The sequence below is a fragment of the Coturnix japonica genome, chromosome Z (genome assembly GCF_054131305.1).
Source record: "Coturnix japonica strain WE chromosome Z, WE-NBRP24, whole genome shotgun sequence".
NCBI lineage: Eukaryota > Metazoa > Chordata > Aves > Galliformes > Phasianidae > Coturnix > Coturnix japonica.
This window is the reverse complement of record NC_140702.1, coordinates 8,288,303-8,311,570: the sequence shown is the minus strand read 5'-3', so window position 1 is coordinate 8,311,570 and position 23,268 is coordinate 8,288,303.

The window sequence follows — 23,268 nt, the reverse complement described above, 5'->3', positions numbered from 1 at the left end:
ATCTTTCACTAGCAGAGTAACTATCAGTATCAATCACACACCAAAATTATGTTTGAGTACTATGAGACAGGAGTGGTTTTTGTCTTTAGCTGGATTTCTGAAAAATTACACTACCAAAAATATTGCCTGTTCTTTCATATTGCCTGTTTACACTTTCTTAGAAGACCTGTCCCAAACTCCTCAGAATCTGCCACGTATCTGTTGATATAAACAGTTGAGAATGCAATTGCATTCTCACAGGGCTTGTTTCTTCTGATTTTATTTCTTACAGTGAGGCATGTATGGGGTATAGTGAAGCCCCATCATTTGTGGCTTTTTATCATTTTGTATTACTAATATTAGCAAATATTCAAATAATTCCAAATGGTATCTGAAGATTGCATTGAAATAATCTTCCCAAATCAGTGATATCTATTCCACACTTGTTGCTTCCAATGATAAAAGATATTTCAGAACTTAATTTCACAATATGTTAAATTTAATGGTAAGATGCAGTAGGAGCAGTCTTCCATGTAATTAAACAATAATGTCTATAATTAGATTTCATTTTGATTCTGAGAATTATCACATTTTCTTAGGCAGAAAACATGCAAAGTTCATTTGAATCTTAATACAGTATTCTGCAAACATAAATCTAGGTAAGATGAAATATTCAAAGAAATATGAAATATTCATTGTAATAAAAATGAAAGGGGAAACCGTTTTGTCACGTCTTTTAATTTCCCATCAGTTAATGAAATTGAGTAACAGAGACAAATTACAGCAGAATATCTACTCAAATACTTATGAAATCAGTGGGAAAAGTCATACTGAGCATAAGACTGAATGTCAACTTGAAACACAGTGACAGACTACACAAAAAAAAAAGTATTAGAAATCTGTATAGAGACTGACACTCACATTTTGGCTCTAAATATATAAAATAAAGAAGGTTTGACAAGTGTCACACTCAAAAGTGTCCTGAATCTTTCTCACTAGGGAAATACAAAATGCAGTAGCCCCCAAACCTCATTTTAATAATACATGTTAAGGGTTCACATATAGCCTTTTATGTATAGTCCAACTGGAATAAGAAGTATTTAGTTATTCTAAAAAGACTTGATAAAGCTTTTCAGAGTAACATAAGGGCATAAGGTAGATAACCAAGTATCCTTGCCTGGTAATTGCAAAGGGGGAGATTTAGAGTCAAATATCACAAATTGAGATGTGGGTGAATGAATTAACAGGAGCAAAGGTTAATGGTGGAAAACTAACAGACATCTCAATGGTTAATCAAATTCTGCTTTTCTTTTGTATACTTACAAAAGAAGAGATAAAAACAGTGCTAAACCAGCCACAGAAAGTATGAATTGCCATTTTATTCATTGAACGTCAAATAGTATATGAACAATGCTGGGAATTTAAGAATGCAAAATAAGTTTGGATTGGTGTAATTATGGGAAACTTAAGAAAACTGTTTGCTCTACCAGATAATTACAGCCTCTATGTCTACATACGCTGCCTTCCCTTTCACATTCATGAGTACTAACTTGATTTCTGTACCTGCTTGTGTGATTAATTTTCCCAAAAATTCAGAGTATGAACTAAAAATAAAATCCTGTGGCAATCCATTTTTTTATTTTTATTTTTTTTGCTTTTCTAAAGTGCCCCAGTGATGGCAAATATTCCTTAAAGAGGAAGGAAGTTATTTTCATTGAGAAGTAAGAGTGAAGGAAACAGGCTCAGAAAAGTTGGACCTAGTATTGGGAGAGCAAGTACATCAGCTGTATACTCTGCAGAGGTTGGAGTTGATCAGCAAAAGAACCAGAAACTTAGAATAGAAGTAGAATGTAAGTAATGAAACATTTTAATTTTCAATATTTTTATTAAAACATTCTTTAAAAGAGCAGCAACAATGTAAAACTGGTGGGATATTTGATCTTGTTTTATGTGACTAATGCATCGGACTATTTTGCTAGCAGTGGTTGAAGTCCTTAGTGAGTCTCAGTGTGTTCAGCGGAGATTTCTGATAAAATTTCCCTTTTATGTATTTCATCCCTGAAAACTTGTTGACAGATGTGCAGACTGCAAAAAAGCAATGACAAATTTCTCTGCTAAGAGAGTTCCCATGAAAGAGGTGAAAAGATGCGAACAGATTTTTGACTTGAATATCTGATTGCAACTCTACAGCTTTTATTTGAAAATCTGCAAGTAATTTATTTATATTGACTGAAAGTGGAGTCACATGTTCAAATATGTCTACATACATCTGCATTCATGATTTATTTATTTATTTATTTGCAATCTTCCAGCCTGTTCTCAAATTTCAGTAACAGAATGGGAAGCAAGGCTGTATCATTTTCACTGCTCACAGGACTATGTTTAGGCAATGCATCAAAACGTAGGCAATTATCAGCCATAACTTGACTTAGTACTGCACTGCATGGCCTCCATGCCCTGGTTTCAGCCCAAACAGAGTTGATAGGACACCAGTATGCAGTTGTTGTTGAGTGATGGGTGAGAGCTTGGGGCCAGCCCAAGTACAAAACAGGCAGAGACATGGCTTTTACAGCGCAGAGCAGGGGACACCTGTATTGCAATGCAGCTGTGGGCCATCCAACTGGACACACCTAACCTAATCTTTAAAATACATAAAAAATACTAACCAGAAAAGTTTATTTTTTACTTCAATTAATCTCTTGACTTCTGCTTTCTGATCTAAGATTTTTACTGAGTAGTTCACAGGCCTCTTTTCTGACTAATTAGAAGTAATTCAGAACTAAGGAACTTTAAAAAGTTCATTATGTTTTCCTCAATCTACATGCAAATGGAAGTATTTGCTAGTGACAGATCTCATTTGCCATAGTTAGTTGTAACTTCTAACTTTTTTTGTGTACTGATTTTCTTGTACTGTTTAGTTGAATAATAAGAGAAGCCCAGTGACGAGCGTTCTGGTGAAGGCATTAAAAAAGCAAAAGGCTTAGGAGTCAGAATGTGTTCACAGCCAAAGTATGGCTAATTCCTACTCAGAATCAATACAACAATAAGGCACAGACCATAAAAAATCTACATGGTGTGACTATGCTCAGATCATAGATAACGTACTCAGTAATTACAAAGAATAAAACATTATAATAAATCCTCTCTTCACCTAAAAGAAAATATAATTCTACCAGGAATAACATCCTATGATGATACTAATTACTTCTTAAAGTAATTGCTACAATAGAATTCTGCTAGTATTTCCAAAAAATGTATTTGCTCACTCCAGTGGAAACAACAGTTTATTAGGAAACACTTTTCATATGAATTACATTCCTGTATCTGCAGAGAAGCATATCATTTTCATTCTCTGAAGCTGCTTTAACAGTTATCAGCTTCTGGAATTTATTTCCAAATGCATACACTGTGACAGCTAAGAAGCAAAGGAAAAACTAAAGAAGCACTGGGCAGAAAATACTGCCCCAAATCACCTTCCAGCTCTTCATGTTTTTGTTAACAGTCACAAATATGCAGCTATACTTCAAGTCCACAGCTTTAACATCCCATCACTTTGTGCCTACTTCTCTGGCCTTAACAAAAGCTGCTTAAACAGAAAGTGATGTTCTCCTATTGCTTGGTCGTGGAAAAACTTGTTCTTGACTCTGTTGTTCCATTCTACAGCCTTTATGATAACTTTCTGGCAAATTACATACAGGAAAAAGAAAGCAATTCAATAAGCAGTTCAGTAACTGATAGTTACTCTTTGGGACCAAATAAACCTACTCCAAAACCTGGATATCATATAGAATTCAGTCCAAAGCTTAAAACTCTACAGATTTCCTTATCTGGAGAAGACATGATACACATGTTTTGGGAGCTAAGCTTTGACAGAGTGCAAAAGGTAGAAAAATTTTACTTTTGTTATGATGCTTTTTATTCTTAGTACTAGAGAAGTCTGAAATATAAGAAGTCACCCAGAACCTAAGAGAACAACAGTACCTAAGCTTTAATGCTACTTTTTAAATCAAAATTAATTTAGTCTTAAATCTGATTTAGTGAAATCAAGTCAATAGCTGGCTGTCATTTGTATTCAAAAACTATGAATTGCTTTACACAGTGTTTGTCAGAAGGAGTCATGTCAGTGAAAACTGCCCTTTTCACATGTAGCTGCAAAAACATTAAAGGTTGCAGGGAGAAAATCATGTGGCATATTTTACTCATCGTCTGAAAGGTACTAATAGTCCTTGGGGCTATTGTGTAATTAGGGTTCATCAATCCTAATCAGCTTCATCACTAAAACCACCTAAGGTCAGAATGGATGAGAGCAAGGTAAGGTTGCTTCATCAGAAATATATTTCAGGGAAAGAATCAAAGCAGTTATATTTGAGGAGCAGTGTTTGGTTGATATGCCATAGGCTACCATACAGACTGTGAAATACATAATCAAGAGACACAAGCTTACCATAGCTTGGAGGCATCACATTGCTAGAACGGAGGTGGAGGGCAAAGGAATCCTCCTCTATGCCCACGTGAATTGTGCAACTGCTACACAACATGCCCTAGAATGAGCAGCAGGGTGCTAGCTGGCAGGCTGGAGTACTTAGCTATGTCTCACAAAAAGGAGAAGGATTAAGTCTGCTTCCTTTTGCCTGGCAGCACTGGCAGCCAGTATTTATGTGTCTCCTTCTTTGACCTGAGGCAGTGTCTCTGCATGGCTCCTAAGCTCAACAAGGCATAGCTAAGGTCAGGATTTTAAAAGGTCATGTTTAATAGAATTTGAAACGTGCATAGCATTGAACACTGGTTCAGTTAATTTGTGTTCTAGAGATATTTCTAGTGCAATATCCAGAGGAACAATGCCAGAAAAGAGAGTGAACAGGCCCAATAGAGTACAGTATTTTTCAGAATTCTTAATGCTGGGCACACAAGAGGGAAATTGGCTTTCAGCAGTTGTTTGTAAACACCAATTTGCCTTTGCACTCAAGCGATTACCCTGGAAATAGGAAGAGAAAGAAATAATGATGCAAAGATCTTCAAGAACATTAATTTGGGGGGATTTTGCAAAATAACCTAACATGCTCACACTAAATAATTTCTAAATAATTTTTATATTTTGCAAGCAACAACAAAACCTAATAAATCTAAAGCTAGTATTTGAAATCAGAGATTATCTAACACTGTGTTTTCTCTAGAGGCAGCACAGGAACAGAAAGTGAGAGGTAGTCATTCTTTATTCCTTTTTTCTTCAGGAAAAAGGAGTTTCTTTTACATGTCATACTTTCACAGTGCTTTAACTTGGTTCACTTGCAGAGTTTCATTAAGGAGCAGAAAATCAGGGCTCTCTTCAACATAAATGATTCAAATGAAAAGAAAAACATTCTTTTTACTGAAGAAATTTACTTTTAGACTGGCAAGTCTGAAAAAAAAATTTACAAACTGATAAGCACTTCTTGCCAGTGAGAAACCATGAAAATGTTTAGAAATTAGCTTTCATTAAAGGCTGGCCTTTTGTAGCATACCATGGCTAATGTTTGTCTCACTAAAAAGCGTAGCTCAGGAAAGTATTTATTTCATAATAAATGAAGTATCCCTTGAGACTTATTCTTCACTTTTTAATATGTACATGTGCTGTCATTTTCTGTAGGCTAATGACATTTTGGTCTGGTTATCACTCAAAATCATCTGTCCGTTTTCTGGTTTAACATTTATTTGTCCCTTTACAGACTTTTTAACTAAGACTCACTTTCTGCAAATGTTCTAATGCAGGCAGTATTTCAAGCAGCTATTTGTAAATCCATCCTTAACACACTTCCTGTCTAGTTGACTGTGCACACACTTACGACACATGATCTCTAGCACATGCATATAAATGTGCTTTTCTCTTTTACATATATGGGCATAAGTGTAACATTCGTGTGTAAATGCAGAGTGTTAAGCTACTGTAAGACAGCAAACAGCAAACATTCCCATTGTTATCTACCCATAGTAGGGGGCAAGGACAAGACTTCACATTATTTCCACATCTGATACTTCATGCATAATGTAGGCACATTTGGCAACAGCTTAACCAATGGATCAGGAGAAGCTCTTTGCTTTGAGAATCACAATTGAAGATATAACACATTTTTCAGATGAGCAGTTTAATCTGGTACAGAGTTAAGACTCTAAACATTTCATTTGGCATTCAGAAGAGGACTGTTAAAGTAGAGACTGTATTTGAAGGCCCTGCAGTTCAAATATTCATTCTTCCCTCAGGAGCACTGGCACTGCAATCTTCACACGTAAAAGCCAGGTTCTCCTAGCCAGCCCAGCTCATCTGGCCATCAACCTCTTTTGCTGCCAGGACAACAATGATTGAGTTGCCTTTCCTATTCTGGTGTTCAGTGACATTGCAAATGCATGGCATATGCTATGTGGCAAAATTACAGCTTCATTTCTTCTAGGATTTTATATTTTTATTAGCTGTTTCATGACTCATTTTGCAAGCTGCAAGCATCAAATAATTACAGTGCTAATTCTCTTGGTACTCAGAAAAGTCTCTAATGATTACTGTTTGATTTAGATAATGCAGATTATAACATACAAATAAGATGATAAATCCACAACACAGTTAGTAAAACATTTTGTAAAACTGCTTATTTTTGTAAAAATAGGCTTGCCTGAAGAGACGTTAAAAATAAAAAGACTTTAAGTTTCTTATGGAATGCAGAACTTAAGAAACAGTGAATTTAATGATTGCTTCTGTTTGCAGTTCTGTGTTGAACTTGTGGAAAACTTATTGACATTCTACTGCTGTTTCAGTACTGAATCAAAGCAACCTCACTCAAAGAAAAAGTGTGCTGTCTCAAAGAAAGCACAGATTCAAGAAGCTCCCAACAGAAAATACTGAGTAAGATGGAAGAGGCTGCCCAGGGAGGTGGTGGAGTCACTGTCCTTGGAGGCAATCAAGAAACAAGTAGATGTTGTACTGAGGGACAAGGTTAGTGGGAACTATTAGTGATAGGTGGATGGTTGGACTGGATGATCATAGAGGTCTTTTCCAGTCTTGGTGATTCTATGGTTCTATGAAAGATGTCATCCACAACATAAAGAAAGAAGACACCAGTTGCAGGAAACCAGAAGGAACACATTTTATTCTTATGCCTTGCTCTGAGAGTTCCCTGCAACACAGTCCTCAAGGACATGCACTTTCATCATCACAGCATCACCCCTAGCTAGTGCTCACAGTTCTGGCAAACACTGACCTTGAGACTTTATGTAGGAAACTGTGTATTTTAGTTTAAAAATAAACACTCAGCAGCATAACACATTGAAACCTTCATCTCCAGCAACTGTAGAGTAATTATCTAGCCAAACACCCCTTTTTTTAATGAGACCACTTTCTACCACAGGACTACTCCATAAGCTCTGCCACACCTTGGTCACACACTGCTTTAAAACTGACCACAAAAGCCATAATTAGTCTGAAATTTGCTATTAAATTTCATCCTTGCACTATCTGCAGTGTAAGTTCACCTCATTTTGAAATCATTCAGACTATCCATCCTCAGGAGAAAGATCTATTTAAGAGCACCAGCTCTGACAAGCATTCTGTAACCATATTTACACGGTGTTCTAAGAACCAAGCATGTTTCAATATAATCAAACAGTATTCTTTTGACAACTTGAAATAAAACATGGTTAATATTTCCTGTTGCTTTAAAGATATTTTGTTTTTGTTTTTGTTTTTTTTCAAGAAGTGAAATGTGTTCGTCGCCAGAAACATACATTAAAATGTTTTATGCTAAGAAGTGTGTAGATTTCACTAACCAATAAACATAACCAATGTGGAAATTATCAACTAAGCTTCTAATAGTATACTAGCATATCTGCATGGAAATCTTGCCTGCATTACTAAGAAGACTGATTGGCTTAATTTTCCTCTTCACATTTGATCCATAAATACACTTTCACAATAGGCATTAGCTTAGTGCCATAAGGAGTATTGGAATAGGTTTTGAAAGGCACAAACAGTATTCTTACACAAGAATTTGAATTATTCTGTTATATGTAATAACGGTAACAACATTATGATTTCTAAATGGGAAACTAGTTCAGTTTTCATACATGAAAAAGAAGGTTAAGCTACGTTAGCTATGTGTACATAGGTTTGCATTTCAGATGGCTTTTTGAAATCAACAACGCAAACTTTTTATTCCTCCAGCTCAGCCATGGTCAGCTGATACAGTAAAAGAGTCCTAGTTTTGTGTCAATATTAAAACCACTAATGATTTCTGATAATCTTTTAGAACTAAAATCAAACATGCTCACACATAGAGCTTTGAAAAAGCAGGCTTTTAAGAAAGTCAGAGATCTTTATCACAGGTTATGAACCTGGATTGAAAGACAAGTGTTTTTCACACACTGTCTCAACTGCTAATGGATACAGACGGATGCTATTTACGAGCATTTTAGCTCTGAGTTAGTGAGAATCCGAATGGCCATGGATATTTGCCTCATTACTGTTTATTTTGACTGTGCAAGACCCGAATAACCTTGAGTTCAGGACTTGAGCACTTTTTCCATTACCAAAGCTCTGTAGAGAATGTTAAAATTTTTGACCTTTGGCCACCTGCAAATACTGTGTCGATGTTCGCAATCAGACACTTCCTTCAGCCTAATTCTTCCAGAAAAGCAAAGTTCTGAAACTTTCACAAGCACCGTTTTTGAAAGCCAGTGGCTGCTGCAGACATTCACTCACTGTTCTGTAGTAATTCAAGTATTTACAGACAGATAAGACCTGCTTTTGAACTTAGAGCAGGTTGGTAAATTTTTATAGTTGAAATGCTAAGATAATTATCTTCCAGTGTAACCTCTGGGCACAAGCTTGACATCTCAATGAAGTTTCATCAGTCTAAACATGTTTAAATATATACAGCACTTCAAAGCATACAGCTAAGGTGGCATAACTGTTTAACAGCTCCAATCCAGTGAGCAACTCAAAATTTATCATCAACAATGTAAAATTTGAACACAAAGTTTTCCACATATATTTATATACTTTTTTTACTGCAGTCATTTTCAGAACAGTCCAGCAGTAATATTAGTAGTCTTGCTATGAATGCTGTCACCAGAGAAAAATATGCAAAAAAAAAACAACCCAACAGTGTATATATAACACACACAAGCAACTCCTGATGTTTTGTTGGTAGTAATGTCACAGTTCCCAAGATCATCCATTTTCTTCTCTTTTCTTTTAACCCATTCCTCTACTCCATCTGCTTTCCTTACATAATAATAGCAAATTATTCTCCACTCCTCTGGGACCTCTGGCATATCTGTTTAACCAAGAACATATTTATTATTAATATGGTGTAAACCTGTCACTTTCTTGTGTCACTCCAGCAACATCTTCTTTTTTGTTACAGGTATGTTCTCCAGTGTAATTTGCAGCCTTACGGTATACTCCCAACAACCAGAAATGGTTTTGCAAACTGCTGTCCCAGGTTAACACTTCCCAGTTCCAGTGCCAGATGAGCTTATACTCTACTCTGATGCGTAACAATCCAGTTACTTATTGTTGATACTTGTCCTACTGGGAGAAGTTTGTTTTTATTTAACTGTATGAAAATGCATCTAAATGATTCGCTCTGCTGCATACAGTTTCCTGGATTGCTTTGCCTTCTGCTCACCCTACACCACCACCAATTTCACTCATTTAAAAATTTTAAAAAACGAATTTAAGAGTAAGCTTACCTTAGAGTAGTAAATATGTCTACTTACATGATCGTTCATATATTCGCTACCTATATTCTCTTTCAAAGGTGATTAAAATTTTAAGCCTTTAGATATTACGAGAATAGAAGCGTAACATCAAAGCTCTGTTTTGTTTTCTCACAAGAATGCCTGATAAACTGATCATGAAATTGAATGATTTTTCAGAGCTTCTGGCAATGTTATGAGTCATCTGTTTGTTCTCCTCTTGTTCTTTTTCCAAGAGTAGTAATTCACCATTGTGAATCACCATTCAGGATTTAAATGTTTCTGATGAATCATGCTTAACCTTATAGAAAGAAGAATGTTTAGACTACATAAATTGTGCACTTTAACCATGGTGTGTTTAGAAATCATTGACCGGAACACAGAAATACATATAAGAGTGATGAAAAAAAATCAAATGCTGAACTGTTGCCCCTACTTTAAACTCTGCATAAGCAAATCCATCACCATCCTCTTGATTCAGTTTAAAAACAGTGGTCAAAGTATACATCAAGGAGAACTCCATTACAATTATTTTCTATCTCTGCACTCAACTGATTGACAAAATTAAGAACAAAAATTTTTATCATCATGTTCTCCATCTGCAAAGCCTGAAAGTTTAAATAAATCACACGAATGAAACACCAGAATTTGTATCCAGAGATTAAAAACAAATTAAGGGATTTGAGAAATTTTATTTTTATTTAATTTCATTTTAGAAATTAAACACACTTAGATCCACTGTTCAGGAAAATTTATTGCATTACATTTCCTTTCATCTGCTTTTCTTTGCACTGTGTTATTCAGTGCTAAGAGTCTGCCTTCTGTTCCAGAAATTCCCTGTGAGGAAAAGATGTTCATGATCAGCATTCATTCCCACCTGACTGCATGGAGTACCTGCAATAAATGGAAAAACAGAACTGCCCTCTCTGTTTCTGAATTTCCAATCAGATTTGGGAGAAGGTCTAGGTTATCTGAACAATGAGCATCAAAGAGCCTGAGATGTGCAAATGGCAAAAAATGGCTTTCTGGAAGCATATCTTCCAAGCAATTTATTTTCTCCAAGGGGCATGACGGCAGAGATACTGAACACAAGCTACACCTGTACACAAGAAACACAATCTTGATTTGTCAGCAAGAGGACTATGACTGTTCTCAGAAGCTCCTGGCATTTTGTCTAACTGATGAACCCTTTTTTTCCAGTACTGAGCACATCAAGAGCAAGTTCTGTCTAAGTCATAGAATCACAGAATCACAGAATCACAGAATGACCCGGGTTGGAAGGGACCTCAAGGATCATGTAGTTCCAACCCCCAAACTCAGTCACCAAAACAGGGACAACTGAAAATTCATAGAATCATAACATGGCTTGGATTGAAAGGAACCTTAAAGACCATGTAGTTCCAACACACAGATGTTGGCAGGGCTGCTTGTTCAGGCTGCTCAGAGCTCCATTCACCCAGGACTTTTGTGAAAGAAAGAATGCCATGAAGAAATAAAGCAACAATATATCATACCTGCATCTGCAAGGGGTGTGTGTAAGCTTTAGTTTCATTAGTTATAATAAGACTTCAAACAGAATTTACAAATGCTACTTAAGGTATTCCTAATAAAAGCAATTTATAGTTACATTAAAACACAGTTTTCTTCCTTTAACTCTCTGCTGGGATGTAAAGAGAGGTCACTGAATTTTGTGCATATACTGCAGGATATCTGAATTACAAAGTGCAGAATGAGTAAGGTTCAAGGACATTCAGATGAAATCATCTATCTTAGCAACTCATGATTTAGTTAACTTTAAAAGTTTTAAATTCCTTTATTAAGACATGGCTGAAAGAAAACCTTAAGCATTTATGTTGAGGTGAAATTTACAACTGAAAAAGTAACAATGGAGGGAGGTTTCTGGTATGTCTTATGCAAAATACCACCAGTGTAAGACCCTACAAAAACACTTTATTTGCTCATTTAAACTTCTATAACGAATCTGGATAGAATGACAACATAGTTTTGTACCCTAAGCTGCTGTGTATCAGGGTGTCTGCAAAATGGACAAAGAGAAAATGGAATTAGTAAATCCCTCATATTCAAATCTAAGTCTACCAACAGTTATAAATATTGGGTAGATCACCACATGCATGAAAATGCATAATTTATTGTCACTACATGAAACAATGTCTTCTAATTCCATAGTATTTCAGCCTCAAGAAGAATATAATAATTCCAAGTTTGTTAGGGTCCATGCTACAAGATGATAGCTCATTACTAACTGTGTAAAGTACTGTAAAGTACTGCAATGTACATTTAATAGGCAAAAGAAAAAAAAAAATAAAATCTTAGATTGTGAACTGTGTCTTCCATATTCTGCATTAGTGCCCAAAGCCTTTGGAAAACCACCCTCAAACTGAAAAGTGTGAAAAACCAACACAAGTGATCATCAGAAGTATTTTTAAGAAGATAAATCGTGTGTAACTGAGAAGTGTGGCCACAATGACTGTGATAATTACAAAATCTACATAATCTTACATGCATCATAAACTAAATAATCTGGAAAATATCTCCAATTACCTTTCAAACCAAGTCACAACAAAGAAAGCAGAGGTTTATTACTTGACAGGAAATGCTCTAATGATCTCCAGTCTATTCCATGTCAGTATGTTATTATAGCTTAATTTCCTTTCTGTAAATATATCCAGATTTATAGCAGAAGTAAATGGCATTGAAAAAATGTGACATTATATCACACTACCATTTGATATAAAATGGTGCTTACCACTGAACATATGATAGCCATAGACCAGCCTTCTCACTATATTTCATTTCTTCATTTATTGAATATGTTTCCAGAGGGCAAATCTGGCTCCCTATCCACTCTGAATTACTTTTCATCTCTAAAAGAAGGTCATATGGATCCCACAAGTGAAATTATTCTCAAGTTATACCCTTCATTTTCAGAACACTTTTAGGACCAAATATTGAGGATAGTGAAAAACAAACTTAGCCACTACATGACAGTGGTCTAATCTTCTATCATGAGACACAAAAATAATAACCTGTCAAAAAAAAAAAAAAAGTGCTGTATAAATAAAACAGTTAAGTAAGAAAAATAAATAGAAATTGAACAGAAGAAATCACACAGTATTTCAAGTATAATCAAAGATGGATACATACCTCGAGCACACAGAATTTGAAAGGTTTTTAAGTCAAAAGGCAATAATGAGCCCTGTTTTAATATACTACCCACCTTTCAACTTCATATTATTATAGTTGTAATTAGTTCATTCAATATAAAACAGATTGCTTTATGTTCTCATGACTTAAATTAGATTAAATGAAACATGGACCAATGAAATTAGTGAATCTTATATCTGTTACAGATCTCAATATAAAAGTATCAACAAAGAAAAAAGGAAGGAAAAGGAAATGCACAAGTTAAAGCCAAGGCCAAAGGAAGAGAAAAGATGAAGGAAAAGACAGACACGCTGGGAGGGGAAAAGTAGCTTTTTGTTGTCAGTTTACATATCTAAAATAGCACACTGAGATAATGCAGAAGCAACCATTTAAAAGACATACTGAACCTCGAATATAGCTTCAAAAAATGTTTTCTTCCCATTCAGCTAACATAAGAGCAATATCTTTTTTTAAATTATTTTTATTTAAGATAAATAACCAATTGATTTTCTGATTAAGCTCAGCAGCTGCAGAAGGGTCCTGCACACTCAGGGGGTTTCCACCTCCTCATCTGCCACACTTGAGGTGGACAGCCAGACCACTGGGACAGAAATCTTAAGATCTACCTACCAGACAGTACATTTATGGCAGAGGTCCCTGTCCTGTGACCCTCTCAGCACTCACATGATCTGCTGGCCAGATCATGACAACACCACAGGCATGGAGCACCCACCACACAGGTGTTCCCCCCAGGCTGCAAGGGGCAGTTGTTTTTGATGTTTTAACTGGGTTTTGGCTTTGGATGGGAAAGGTCCACGTAAAGTACCAATAGTCCTAGCTAGACCCAGGCTTTGATGCTCTCCATTTGTAAAGCTAATTAGCAGCGGTTACCTGAGTTACTTTAGTACTGCTTACTGGCTTCCTCCCCAGACATGTTTTAAGGACACTGAGTAGTTAAAAGTTAATTGGCATTTCATTTTTTCCCCCCCCTGAAATCCCTAAGACTTTAAATAGAGCTGGTAGGATCCTGGACTAAGCTAGGAGTGATTTCACATAGGTGTCCATTCTGCCAAGTGCCTGTGCTATGTTTTTCCAGTATATTTCAGAACTAGGTTATCACTGACAGCTGGACAAACATAGTTCAAAATCTAGTTTGAGATGTGCTTTCAGGTAGAATCTTTCTACCCATGATACTTAGAAATATCTGAAATGACAATCTTTCTCTTCTCAAAATGAGTTGAACACTGAAGCTGAAAACCATATTTCTTTTCCATCACATAAGCCTCCTTGTTTACTTGTCATAGATTCTCCGACTGATTTCATTTCCTATATCAAGCAAATCAACTGTCTTGCAGGAGGGCTTAGTCATCTGGGAGAGAAGTCACAGCCATGAATCCTTTTGTTGCTTACTGATCACACACCATAGTGAGAACTGACCTTGCACTGATCTCCAAGGTGGTATTTCAGGGTCAATTTCACACTGAGGCAATCAGATACATGGCTTCTAACAGTGTATGAGCCCAGTTGCCAGCACCTGAGAGCTTTATGTGTCATTTTCTTCTCGGCTTCATGAAAGCGTCCTAAGGCTGGAAGGGGCAGAGTGTAAGCAGCACATGACACCTATTGGCCATTCTTGCACTGAGGTCCCCAAGTGTGATAACAGAAGAATTCTTTTAGAAAAGGATCCAGAGTATAGTTTTCATTTCAGAACAATCAGTTTTAATGCTTACTACATGAAAACTTTGGGCTATGGTTTTCACTGGCTAAAAAGGTGCCTCAAATTAGGCGTGTCATGCTGCTATTGGTACATCTCGTTCCTAGTACCATTTGTCCCCATAAGGACACATTTCACAGTATTCTGTTCTTCTGAGACTTCACGTGCCTGCAAGAAAACAACTCTTCAAACTGCTATAGAGCTTTCCTCCTGTATCTTAGCCCCCTTCTGGCTGAATGATTATTGTTCTCTGCATGTAGCACTTCTAAGTTAATCACAGCACACAGCTCAAAACCATGGTACCCAAAGCACTGAATTCTAACTGCAACACTTGGAACAATTATAGGTAATTTGAAACCTTTAATTTTACAATTGCCTAGCTAAATCCTCTAAAATGATAAGTATCTTTTTGCAAATGATGCTGAAATTCATTCTGTTGTGGTTGTTAATATTTAAGTTTGTGGGCCCCGCTAGCACTAATAACCACTCGCAGAATGAGTGGTTGTGAGTTCGCTATGTTTATTATTTGAAGTCATTTGTAAATAATAATGAAAATCTTTTGGACAAAGCTCTATGATTTCATTTTCTTCAATTTAGTTGAATTCTATTGCTCATAAATAGTACTACAATTAGTGTACTAGAATCTCTAGACTGTTATAAAAAAATATGCAAAGCCTTTCATTTTCTTGCCAATTAAATAAAGTCAAAGGAGGAGTTCTCCAAGGCCTAAAGATTAAAAACTGCATAGCTTATGTATTTTTCCAAGCCCCCTAACTAGAATCCAACTACAGCAAGATACAATTTTGTTCAGAAACACACTCATATTCGATGACCATTTTTTTTTCATCATAATGCATTTGACATCTGTCAGGAAATACTGAACAGTGGCCATCTGAAATCAGCTTAATGATGAGACGTTTTCTCATCCTATGGGGACATCCCACTGGAGAGATTTCCTTGATATTTGAATACTGTAGATGACAAGGTTACTGGGATTCTTCATTCAAGATTTTATTTTTCACAAGCCCATACACGACAAAATGAGTAAATAATATGAAAGCAGTAAGTTCTCCCTGAGCCTCCTCTTCTCCAGACTGAACAGTCCCAGTCCTTGGCCACTCCTTATAAGACTTGTGCTCCAGAAACCCATACAGCTCCATTGCCCTTCTCTGAACATGTTCCAGGGCCTCAATGTCTTTCTCGTAGTGAGGGGTCCAAAACTGAGCACAGTACGTGAGGTGTGGCCTCACCAGGGCAGATTACAGAAGGATGATCACTTGAACTCCTGCTGGCTGCACTGTTTCTGTTAGAAGGCAGGATGCCATTGGCCTTCTTGGCCACCTGGTTACACTGATAGCTTATGCTCAGCTGAGCATCGACCAATACTCCCAGGTGCACTTCCTCTACACAGTCTTCCAGCCACTCTGCCCCAAGACTATAGTGTTGCCTAGTGTTATGGCCAAAGTGCAGGAGCTGGCACTTGGTCTTGTTGAATTTCATCCCATTGGCCTCAGCCAAATGACCTGTGCTGTCCAGATTGCTCTGTAGGGTCTTTCTACTCCCAGGCAGATCAACAATTCCTCCCAACTTGGTTTCATCAGGAAACTTTCTGACAGTGCACTCAGTGCCTTCATCCAGCACAGTACTGAACGGGACAGACTACAGTACTCACCACTGGGAAAGATCATTTTTGATTTGTGAAGCTTGATACCTTCTTACTGAAGAAGCACCTACTGAATCCTACATGGAGTAATGGGAAGGCTCATGCTCCAGCTGCCAGCTAGCCTGCTTCTTCATCACCCAGCTTCAGGGAAACTAGCAGTTATGAATACCATCATAATGACAGCATCAGTCTGCCTTTTTGAGCTTGGAGTGTATAGATAAGCGTATTTTAGTTAGTTAGCCAACTGCTCAGAGTTTGCCTCTGCAGGGAAAAGTGGCAGGGAGATCTTCTAATGGAGGGCTGGCCATTTCTCACCTTCTGACAGCACACTTGGAGAATTCCTAATGAGTCAGGTGATAGGACATAACTTGCAGTTCCAGACCTTGTTCTCAGATTTGGCTATCTCTGAGCATTATGGATTATACTTTAGAAATACCACTGCAAGATGCAAGTTGTTGTTTAGAAATACACTTTGATTTGAAAAAAGACTAAAAATCAGAAGATTTTTAAGAACAGTAAATAATAACTATAAGATAAAAACTACTTGCTTATTGTTTATTTATTTCTTCACTATAAGAAGTAAAATGCTGCTTGATAAAGTGAATTATGTCCCTTCTCCCTAAGAAGTGAGAAATTAGTGAATGAAAGCAATGCTGTAGATTTAATAAATATTAATTGTAATGGAACAATTATCTTCTACTAAAAGTATCTTACAGCATTAACAAACTCTGAGCTGTATCTGCATGTATTACATATTGCTTATATTACCCAAGCATTTCAGTAGGTTCTCATCTCAATTTTTACAAAAGAAAATTCTTCTCTAAAATTATAGTAGCCTACAATTTTGCCTTCTGCTTTTTTTTTTTTCTCCTTGTGCTATGCTATCGGGTTTAGCAACTCAGTAGTCTGCCTTTGGGAACCTTCTTGGAATACTCACAGAAGAGCAATCATGATCCAGCTACAGTTTTCAGTTATTCCTTAGTTCTCCAGTTATTACATAATACCCAGGGTTGAGCTGCAGCATTTCCCCTGGTCATCAGGCTCTCTACTGAGGTTTTCTCCTCCACAAGACAGCAAATTCCTTTGTGACCTGCAATCCACACAATCTGCCTTAAGCATTTTGCTTCATCTCCTGTTAATTTCCAGCTTTCTGACTGCCACATCTATCTCATCTCCTTCATGCTGGATAGGGCAGAATCTGCTCTGCTGCTGGCTGCAGAACACTGCTCACACAGCTCCCCCAGGCAGGGCCCCCAGGCAGGGTCCCCTCAGGCCCAGGTGCTGCCTAAAAATTCTGCTAGATCTTGCCTACAATACAGATGAGAGAGAAAAAAAAAAAAAGAGAGAGAGAGAGATTGTAGAGGGAAACAAGCAAACAATGTTCCCAAAAGTGAAGATTAAGCATATGTAATATACAACCACTAACAACAACATAAGTGTATTTCTGGTAGCTATGGATTTCCTCTATGAAGAAAGCAAAGTCCAAACACAAACACTAAATGTCATACGTTTGGAGACCCCAGCAGGTGGTAGCAAATATACAATCAAAGTGAAAAATCCTCAAAATAGTACATAATGTGGAATAAAATAAAGTTTTCAGAGAAAGAATGAAAAAAATGAAAACACTGGGAAAAAAAAAAAAAAAAAAAAAAAAAAAGTATAGCTGACATAATGGTCATCTAAACTGATTTTTTTTCTGCACTCCAAAGTTTTGCAACCACTTATTTCTCTGTGCTGAGCCCTAGACAAAGCAACACAAATTAGGACTGGAAAACAAAACATCCAGTAAGGAATTATTACAAAGCAGTGGTGAAAAAACAGATTTAAACTATAAAAATTTTTATTGTATAAGAATGTAACAACTGAGTCAACAAGCAAGATGAAGTTTTTAATTATGAGGAATTAGTATAAATGAATTCTCTTTTTTATCTTCAGACTGCTTCTTTGTGATTTATTACGTTATCAATTGTAATAGAGAGGAAGGGAGGAGGAAGGTAGAAGGTGGCATTTTATACACATTATAATAGGATAAATGTAAGTAGCTTTCTGTTGTCTCTTGAATCATTGTCATAAGACTTCATACAGTGATAAATGGGTAATTACCTCAGAGGAAAAGAAGCTATCAGGAACTGTAGGAGGCACAAAAAATAAATGCAGATGGAATAGTGGGTTGGAAAGCAGAAAGACAAAAACTCAGTATTGTAGGTAATGTCAGAGGAGCCTTTCCTAATGAGGTGACAGGCTTACAAAGTTCCAATTGAAGGACAGAAAGTATAAGAAGAGCCCAGATAAATAAGCTACTAGTAGCTCATATCTTTTCACATATAAATGACATGAAAGGTTTTGGGTTCTGAACGAGATAAAAAATTAATATTGGTAATAATAGTAGCAAAATCAAATGTTGATTTGATAGTACTCATTCATTAGGGTAATGTGGATATGTATAATAAATAAAACTTTACAATTTCTAAGACTTTCTAATTATATTTAGAATTAAATATGGTATTTCAATCAGTACATACATATGCTCCCTTTGTCTTGCTTTCTTTTAACAGATTTTTTTCTTTATAGAGATGAGTTATGTACAAGATGATGGAAAATATTAATAAACATATAATTTGTGATTGATCTGTGATCCTCTCTTTGTGTTTTCTATATTTTGAAATGCAGACAGGAGTTAATATCAAATCAGGGGAAAATTTCAGAACTGGAGATCCTGTTTGAGTTTCCTAAAGGACAGCCCAAATTCCAGAGGCTTTCAAGAAAGCCAGGTTTAGCTCTGGCAGGGAATTTACAACTGGTTGCAGGTTTGCTCTTTGGGAGACCTAAAAATTACTGTACTCACATAAAATCTATTTACCTCTTCATCAGCAAAATACAGCCTCCTAAACAGACTCATCATTCCCCTGACTGAATGAAGGCTTTTTCTGTGGAGACATCTGCATCTGTCTGTCTTTCTCCCCTAAGGCTCCTCAGCAGTAAGTGGAGATCTACTCAGGCTGATCAATGGGGATTGGGATACTCTCATCTTAAAAAGAGACATGTAAAACAGATCAGCTAAATTAAACTTACCTGTATTAATAAAGCAAGCAATTACACGATGACAAGTCTATTTGCAAACATCTACACAGCAGAACTGGCAGAATTCATGTAATGTTCTGAGTTCAAGAAAAGGACAACTTGCAAAGCACCTCTGCTTTGTTGTTCCCCACCTGAACTCTCTGTTCTGCTCCAAGGCAGATTCCTTTCTTAGCAGATCTATACAGGCAGAATGCTAGAAAGCAGAGTTGAGTCTTTCACCCATTAACTTTACCCACATTCTTTTTAGCTGTTGGTCATTTTCTTTAGTAATTTCAATAAATGAAGAGTTGTGTTTGTCTTTTTACTGCTGAGACAAACACAGACTGCATGTAAGCATTCCTCAACATCTCCTCATTTCTGCTGTAGCAACATTTGTGAAATTTAATAACTGACAGAGATGCATGTGCAAATGTACAGGAAAATATCACCAAGTTCCTTAAAATTCAAATTGCCAGATAAAATATTTGAAATATACAGTAAGGAGAAAAAAGGAAAGGAAAGAGGAAGGGAAGGGAAGGGAAGGGAAGGGAAGGGAAGGGAAGGGAAGGGAAGGGAAGGGAAGGGAAGGGAAGGGAAGGGAAGGGAAGGGAAGGGAAGGGAAGGGAAGGGAAGGGAAGGGAAGGGAAGGGAAGGGAAGGGAAGGGAAGGGAAGGGAAGGGAAGGGAAGGGAAGGGAAGAAAAGAAAAGAAAAGAAAAGAAAAGAAAAGAAAAGAAAAGAAAAGAAAAGAAAAGAAAAGAAAAGAAAAGAAAAGAAAAGAAAACTTAAAAAACAATGCCATAAATAAAGAAATTCTATACAGACACCTTTTGTTGTTAGCATACTAATGTCACACTTTGGCTATTCTTGTATTACTATGCAAGCTAAATAAAATCATCTGCTTCATCTCTTTTATTATTTTTTTAACTTTTTTGCTTTAACACCAATGTGAACTGCATATAAGGGGAAAAAGGAGTTTTCTAAAGTTGTAAGAAAACGGAAACCCCTTTTACGTTGCAACATTTCTATCAGGGGCATAGGCAGTACGATTGAGTGCACCATAAAGAAGCTGATGGGTGACACCAAGCTGAGTTGTGCAGATGCTGTAATAGAAGGAAGGGATGCCATCCAGACGGGCCTTGTTGAGCTTAAGAAGTGGGTCCAAGTTGACCTAATGAGTTGCAGTAAATCCAAGTGAAAGACGTTGCCTCTTGTTTGTGGTAAACCTGGATTATGGGATGGTGTATGGGCTAGGAGAGTAGATCTGAGGAGAAGGACTTGGGGGTCCAGGTGGACAAAAAGCTGGACACGAACCAGCAGAGTGCTCTTGCAGCCCGAAAGGCCAACTGTACTCTGTGCTGTGTCAGAAGAGGGGTGGCCAGGAGGGAGAGGGAGGTGATTATTCCTCTCTGCTCTGCCCTTGTGAGGACACAGCTGAAGTCTTGAGTCCAGGTCTGAGGCCCCCAGGTCTGAGGCCCCCAATATAAGAAAGATATGGAGCTCTTAGAGAGAGTCCAGAGGAGGGCCATGAAGATGATCAGAGGGCTGAAGAACCTCTCCTATGAAGAAAAGTTGATGGAGCAGGGCTTGTTCGTCCTGGAGAACAGAAGACTGTGAGGTGACCTTATAGTGGACTTCCAGAACATACAGTGTGTTTCTGAACAACATATTACGTGGTCTGATAGTGATGTGACAAGGAAAAACAGTTTTAAACTAAAAGAAGGCAGAATTAGATTTGTGTTAGGAGAAAATTCTTGGAGAGTGATGAGGCACTGGAACAGGTTGCCTGTAGAAGAAGTGGATATCCCATCCCTGGACACATTCAAAGCAAGGATGGGGGCCCGAGAAGCACAGTTTAATGTTTGGCAACATATTTCCATGGCAGAAGGGTGGAACCAGATGATCTTTAAGGTTCATTCTGACCAAAGCAGTTCTATAATCATATGAATTAATGACATAGGAAGAAAATGAAGATGTTGCATTTCTGAAAAAGAATTTGTTTAACAGTCATTACCTGTCATGAAATGGAAGAAACCACAGTGTTACAGCAATATAATTGCTGATGGCTTCAGTATCTCCGGTCTTTATTGACACCATCTGGGACAAATTCACAGTTAATAGTTACAGAACCTCTCCCCGCTGGTCCTGAGAATTTTCTAGTCCTTGTTCATGCTGCAGTTTGAAAACGCTCAAAAATGCTTCTACTGTTAAGGTTAAGTACACTGTAGCCATCAAGTTGAGAAAAAATTACGGTCTGACTACATCTGACTACATATGTAAGACCAGATGGTCTGCTCATGAGCTGAAATCGTAAAAGCAACAACTCATGAAGGAGCTGATCCTCTAGTAGAAAATGCTAACTGTTCATTTCCATACACTTTTTTTTTTTCTTATTTTTTGTCTTTTTTTCTTGAGGTTATGGAAAAATGAAGCAAGGTGTAGTTAAGCCTGAACTGAACAACAGAGTATACTCGCCACTCAGGTTTGTATTATGACTTTAAACTTTGTAGGTTAGGACCTGCTCAGATTGGCCTGGCACCACATTGCTTCCCTTCTCCTGTGCTTTGACTTCACCCCTAAGAGCTGTTAAAACTACATGTCATCACCACCCATCAAGATCAGGATGAGTACTGAATGTGCACAGTGCTCTATTCTCCAGTTACACAGACCTCAAAAGGCATTCAAAATACAGGTTGAGCTTGCCATTTCTGTTGAGAGAATGAACAATTCATCCTAGCTATGCAGGTAGTTTTGAGGAGTGTTTTTAATATTATCTGCAGTCCATAAAGGTGTATTTATTAATATCAGTGATAGCTATGTTCTTCAAATCTATGTGTAGACTTCCACATTTTCTTTCTGATGACTATGCTTAGAACTAATGACAGTCTCACTAGGAAGCAAAAGAGATGTTTTACAGATATGTTCTATGTTCTGATTTTTTTCAAGTGGAAAAAAACGTGTTTTATGAAAGTTTTGTTTTTTTTTTTTTTTTTTTTTTTTTTCCTTTTGCCTAGAAACATAGGATAGGACAAAATCTGTTATGCTGTGGAGACTTAATAAATCTAATTCCATTATTCAGGTAAATACATCACCATCATACATAACAGTTGCTCCACAATATTAAATGAATATTTGTAGATGCTTGCTGTTTCTGCCATTTCTTTTGAGCCCCTCTATACTTTTTCTTCCTTTTTCCTTCTTCCTTCCCCCTTCCTGGACTCTGGTCCTACCCTCTCTGCTGTGCACTTTCTCTTTTATTAATCTGCTTCCTTGAAGTTTCTCTCTCTTCTCCTTAGATCCTTGCTCTTATTCTGAAGGACACCATTTCACCTGTGGTTCCCTCTAGTTTCTCTCCCACCTGATGCTCTATTACCCGTTGTAAGACAATAGTCCTGCTGTTTTCTCTCTTTGACAAGTTTTTTCCTGCAAAAAGCTTTTGGGAATTCTGTGCCCTTCCTTTTCACAGAGCTATAAGAGAAATACATTTCCCAACGCTTCCGTGAAAGCAGTCCCAGTAACAGCAAATGAGTAAAAACCTGAGCAAGGATTCTTTAATTACCTTTCTTCTTTTCCTGTTTGAAAGTAGGAAAATCGTGGATGTTTATCTTGCAAGTCTTTCAAATTTCTATGAATGTAAAATGATGTAGTCTTTCATAATCCTGCCAAAACTTAAATTCTTCAGTCTATTAAAGACTGGAAATTTCATCTATATAAAAATGACAAAATACATCACACTGAATTTGACAGAACAGCTATAATGCAAAGGAGATGTGGTTTAATTAGAGCTCACTCTAGATAGACTGAGATTGCCTATGTAATTTTAATTATTTCTCTCCATTAAATCTATGATCATCTATTATCCTTGCTATGTAACACATCAGAAAAGCACTCCCTCAAGGAATACACTGTCATCTTTAACAAGAAAATATTGCAATTTCAGCATACATTTCCTGCTCATTTAAATGA